This window comes from Fistularia commersonii, chromosome 23, assembly GCF_037954325.1.
Source record: "Fistularia commersonii isolate RoL2024-O1a breed Wild chromosome 23, RoL_Fcom_v1.0, whole genome shotgun sequence".
Classification (NCBI taxonomy): Eukaryota; Metazoa; Chordata; class Actinopteri; order Syngnathiformes; family Fistulariidae; genus Fistularia; species Fistularia commersonii.
In genome coordinates this window covers 3,486,526-3,492,525 of record NC_141306.1, presented here as the reverse complement: position 1 = coordinate 3,492,525, position 6,000 = coordinate 3,486,526, and the positions used below count along the sequence as shown (strand labels likewise).

The window sequence follows — 6,000 nt, the reverse complement described above, 5'->3', positions numbered from 1 at the left end:
TCACGTCATGTGCTTGTCATTTTTCACAACTTTAAATAGGGAGATAAACAGACTTTTCATTCATTACAAATGTGAAAAATCATTCACTTTGTGGAACAAGCTTCGGGCGAACCTTTGCAAGAAAAGGAAATCACCGGGGACGTTTATCTGCAATGCAGCTTTTAGCCACGGGGGAGCGTGGCGGACTTCCACGGCACTCGCTGCGAGCAGGCCGGGCTCTGCGGCCACCCAAAAGGATGCAGATAAAGTTCCAAGATTTCCCTCCAAACCAGATTTAACCAAGCAATCGTTTCGTTTACTGTTTGATGCATGAGTCCGGTTAATCCAAATTAATGGGTCAAATACAGCAATTGCGTGTATATATGTTTTCCCGTTGCAGCTCAGCATTCTAAGACTTGCAAGCGATTCGCTGCAACTTTATTTTTTTCTAATGGAGTTTTAAACTAACCGTAAAGCACGGATGATTTCCAACTTGCTTATTTTTAATGTTGGCAACGTCCTCGGTTCGTGTTCTTCGGATGATTTCCTTTAAAGTATTTTAAATGACGATATTTGTATTAATGGAGTGAAATTATTACTGTAATCGAAGGTCCCTGACCGCCTCGCCTTCTAACGCCAACTCAGCTGCGGCTGCTGCCCCCTCCATGTTTACCTGGAGGGAGAGAATCTGGCAAGTTATCGCACACTTTTATTTTGAAAATGCATTTCACGGAAAAAGAAAAAATGCCCCATTTGTGAAGCGCGGCCGGTGCCGAGACAGCGCGGCCGGGTGAAAGGCTTCACGACCGGGCGCTGGCTAGCAGCTGCACCCGGTAGTCCAACATCCTCCAAAAATTAGAGAAAGGTTAAATCTATCCAGTGATTCAAACGTTCAACCCCTTCCTCCTTCTCCTTTTCCTTCTCCCCCGGGTTTCCTCATTATTAGAAATCAAATTAATTAAACACTCCGGTGGTGCTGCCGCCGCTGCTCCAGCCGGGTCACGCCTCCGCCGGCCGGGGAGACGCGCTCCCTCCGCGGGGCGCAGCGGGGGGCCCCCCGGGAGCGTGGACGGCGACACCGCCCCACCGGGGCCGCTACGCGTCCTGTCAGGGTGGAGTTAAACAGCGCTGCCGAGAGCGGATAGGGAGGGGGAACTTCGAAAGAAGAAGAAGACGAAAAAAAAAAAAAAAGTCTCCCGTCTCCCCCCTAGCTAAAACTTCGCCCTCTTTCTTCGGGGGGGATTTTTTTTTAAAGAGAAATACCGACAACGTCTTCGCTCCGGAGCCGAAGGGGAGGCCGTCGGGACCGGACTAGCGGGCTCAGGTCAGTCGGTAGCTTTTTCCTTTTTTTCCCCCGCTTCTTCAAGCTAGCTGTGAAAACTTTCCACCATTGTAGCGAGAACCGTTTGACGTCAGCCGAGATTCGTAGCGGGGCCAGGAAAGTTTTTTCTTGTTTTGTTTCAAGGAGAGGGAGGTAAAAGTGTGTTTATTTTCTAAAATAAAATATGAGTTTTTGTTTTATTAGGGTATCAAGGGGTAGGAAAAAGGGCGTGTGGTTCAGGGGCGAGGGCCGGATTGAGGAGGCTACATTCCCCGCACACCTCTACTGTAAGCTACATGTTCACCGGTTCATCAACTATTGTATTCTTCCGCACATTAAGCTAGGACCATCACACACCCGAGTGTGTGTTTGCATCAATTCTTCCTCGAGTGTTGCTTCATAAAACCTCATCACCCGAGTTCCGCATTTTTCTGGAGGTTTTCCCCTCCCGTCTTCGGGACCACCTCCAGTCAGAGCCCCGGTGACCTTCCTCGAGTTCCAGCCGAGCCCAGGCGCCTCCATCCGGCTAGCAGGAGAGGAGAGAGCCGGGGAACAATAGCCCCAGGTTGTCATTTCTCACTCCGGGGCGCGGTGGCCTGTGACAGACGGCAGGAATTTTGCTTGCAGACGCGTTTACTGACGCTGTAAACTGCTGTCACTCGGCGAAAAGGCAGGGGTTGTAGTTGAGAGGCGGCCAAAAAGAAAGCCCTGAGTGTGACGGGATTGAGTTACGGCTAATAGCAGTTTGCACTGCGTGCAACATGTTGGCACATGATACTGCTGGCCCGAGCAATGCAAAGACTTTACCCCTTTTTTTCTTTTCGGATTAGATATTAAGAAACAGCAACATTTCTGGAGACATTTTGTTCCAGAGCCACGCTTCTCTTCGTGCGTGCGGTTGAAGAAACACGGCTGCAGCTGCGTGTTACCGTGTAGGGACTGGATGGGAGGATGCAGGTCTTGCAGGGAGCATGCAGAGCTTCACTGTGTACAGGACTGGATCACACACACACACACAAACACACACAACATGCATCATCTTCATAGAAGTTGCACAATTTGAATTCCAGTTTTATCAAAGCATTGTTGAAGAAAATACCCCAGTAGAACGCTGTCAGGCCTATGTTGGAGACATCATGGTTAGCGCTTCCAGCAGCAAGAAGGTCCCCTGGTTTGAATCCATTCCGTTGCCCTCCTGTGCCGAGTCTCTATGTTCTCCCCGTGTTTGCGAGGGGTTTCCTTTGGGGTTCTCCGGTTCCCACCCGCTGTACGAAACATGCTGTTGGTTCATTGGACATTGTAACTTGCCCAGACACGTGAAAGAGAGTGTGAATGTTTACCTGTCTTTGTGTGACGTGTGAATGGGAGTGAACGGTTGCGTGTCTCCAGATGGTGTGTGAATGGCTGTATGTCTCAAAACGTGGCCCTGTGATCGACTGGCGGCCGGTCCAGGGTGAACCCGCGTCTCGCTAAAATGACAGCTGGGATAGGCTTCAGCCCCCCCCTGCGACGCTGACTGCAGGATAAGCAGTGTCGAGAATGAATGAATACATGAACGACACCCTTTTCTAACATTCTGCAAAACTTTTTTCCCCACTTCGCTGTAACTGGGGTTGCACAAATTAAACCTACCTTCTCACTCATGCTGTTATTCTGTCACAAAATGCAATTTGAATTTGTTTTTTAAAGTGAGGAAAAATCTAGAACTAATTTTTCCACATGCAAAAAAAAAAAACGAGATGGTTTTGCAGTTGTCTAAAAGCTGCTGTCGTCGCACTCCATCAACCGCTCACTTAATGTCGGTTTTGCTGTAGCCCAATAATTAGAAGCTGATTGGGAGGCTGCCGTTTTATTAAACTTTTCTTGTCTGGTTAACAGTAACAGACAAGTGTGTATCGGAGTGCTAATAAAACCCGTCAGTTTATTCCAAACTAATAAATAGTTCAGCCGATTACCACCTCCATCACCTCTTGAGCCATGACAGCTGCAACATGCGGAAGTAAAGCTTATCCTCTGCACAAACCAAAAAATCAACCAGATAGATTTTTTCATCCAGTAAGTAAGAGGAACTTGAACCCCGGTTGTTGATTTTTTTTTTTTTCTTCCTCACCATCCAAAAATATAAATGTATTGTCAAGCAGAAATGGAGGCTCTTCCCACCAGTAGGTTGTCAAAACCCTGGTCATTTTTGGATTTTGGACACACACAGTTTTACACTATGTGCGTCTTATTTTCTTCTCCAGTTACCTGCGTGAAGGTATTAAAGAAATCCGTGTTCACGTGTTTGTGCATGCAAGTGCGGATGGTACTGGCACGTACCGCCGGCTGGTTATACACAGCCATAAATCGTACGCCATTAGTGTAGTGGGCGCATTGCGGCGCTTTACGCTGATGTAGACGACGTCATGTAGAAATGGGAGGTTTGTCTGGGTAACTTTAAAATCTCTGCAAACTCTCCTCCTTTCCCACTGGGCCTCGAGAGTGTAATCCTAGCTGACGGGCTGCTCGTGGCGTTAGGAAGAACCACCCAACTTTGAGTCATCGTGTCGATCGGAAAGAGAACGTCGCCTTGTAAATGTCTTTTGGGAACAAGTTGTCAGGGCATATATATCAAAAGACAATTGATTCATGATTTTTTTTTTTTTTTTTCTAAATATAACATCATTAGTTTTAGATCTTTTGTGTTTCAGCTAATCATCCTTCAAACACTCTTCCACGCCAGATGGGTTTTAAATGTGATAATCTCTGTTCAGTTGGGCAGAACATGTTAAATCCATTAAGAAAGATCACCATTCATTACTTCGCCGTACACGAGAGAATATCAGGTGTTTTGGCTTCCTTTGTCTCTTTAATTCGATAACAGCGTCGCCAAATCACGGTCTGTTTATAGACAAACTACTTGCAGCGTCATATCGGAGCATGTTCTTTCCTCATTGTGAGGTTGCCCATTTGCACAAAGAGCTCACTCTTTGCTTGTGATCTGCACTTTGAGGTTCTGAGCAGCACACACACACACACACACACACATACACACACAGACACATGCACACACTCAAAGGTCATCTTCTGCTTCTTTTCACCTGCCATTTAACAACTATAATGTTGTTATGTCGAGTCAAGGGGACACATTGTCCCCAGAATGCACTTTTATTTTTAACTAGTTCATTAATTGACATATGCAAGCAGTTAAAATGTAAAGCTTAAATGCCCGTTTCGGTTACACAGAGTTCCTTTTCTTGATGTCTGGGTCTAACAGGACGTAGTCATGAGGGAAGACATGCTGTTAGCTTCATTATAAATCGGACCGGCTTTTGTGCAGCCGGATAAGTGCAGTATTTTTATGCATCGCCGCAGTAACTTAAGGCGTTTAGCCAAAGCAGAGACGTCCTGAAGCAATACGGACGGGAGAATGTGATTCAGTATTTAAATAAAGAAACAAAAGGGAGCTTATCGCTTGACTCTTGTGTTCAGCATGACGCCGTCCACTCCTTAAAGCGGTGAACTTAAGAGAACGACACTAAATTTCCCGCATGTCCTCATGACGTCCGAAATTTTTTCATCTGCATGTGAAATCATTTTTTTTTTCACTCATTAACAGAAAAAAAAAAACAGAACTAACATGAAACAAGCAGATTCCCGTCAAACAATTGAAACAAGCACATCATTGTGCACCTGGTTCGGTTAACTGTCTCAAGCTGCATTTAAAGCGGCGGACCTGCATGCTGCTGATTGTCAGCCTGTTTTGAGAAATTCTGTCTCTAAACTGCAGGAAAACAGAGTTTCCTGTTTGCGATCCCAAATGACCCAAGGTCTTATTTTCCTTCATCTGGGCAAGACATCGTTGCCCTCTGCTAGATTTAATGAAGAGAATTTCGAGTGAACGATCGCAGCTGCTCAGAAATAAGCACGTTGTCGTGTCAAGAGCAAGGTGATGCAGTCCAACCTAAACGGTGTAGTCTTAAGGGATGCGCTACATCGGTCCATATATTTTATTCAATTCTTCCAGAAGTCCGTATGAGAAGATATGCGGCTTCCGAAATTAGGTCGTTTGTCGTAGGTTCATTTGAAACCCTGACGACAGGATATGTGAAATTTATTTTAATTATCCCCTGCTATTATTACTTCTTGTTTTGCTCCTTGGACAGCACTTTATGAATACATGAATTGTCATTATTATTATTATAACATGTTCATGTATAGTACATGACATAAAAGGATGTGCGTGTATTTTTTTCAGATTCATATTTAAAAAAGCACACTGGGAATATTTCATCAACTCAAAGAAGACCATGTGCAGTTTGTAAGACATGATCTAATGGCATTATTAGCACTTATTATTATTTATGTATTATTTGTATCCTATTTATTCTTTATCATTTATTTTTTATTATTATTTTATTGATTTGTTATGATTATTAGGACTTAAAAAGGTCTCAACTCTTTAAAATCTCTTTTTTTTTTGTTTTGTTGAACTCTTCAGTGCTGCTTATTCATAGTGTTCATTTCCTCACTTTCTTTTGTTTCAAGATAGAAGATTTAATACTAACACCAACAAGTTATCTGCATTGTTTATCCCAGATTTGTTTTGAATGTTGTTCGAGCAGCTCTCCCGATTTTAATCATTGGTGCATTTATAGTGTTTCTTTTGTTTTAAATTAATGAATATTCATGAAATTATTAGTCACAGTGTCTCATGCGAA

At 44.2% G+C, this 6,000-nt stretch overlaps 1 protein-coding gene across 1 annotated transcript in view; it reads left to right on the top strand.

The window, feature by feature from the left end:
- Positions 1 to 1,127: 1,127 nt before the first annotated feature.
- Positions 1,128 to 6,000, top strand: part of tln1 (talin 1) — a 79,017-nt gene continuing 74,144 nt past the window's right edge. Inside the window, exon 1 of the mRNA XM_086170153.1 lies at positions 1,128 to 1,303. The gene's annotated coding sequence lies outside the window, so the exon portion shown is untranslated. The remainder of the gene's footprint in view (positions 1,304 to 6,000) is intronic.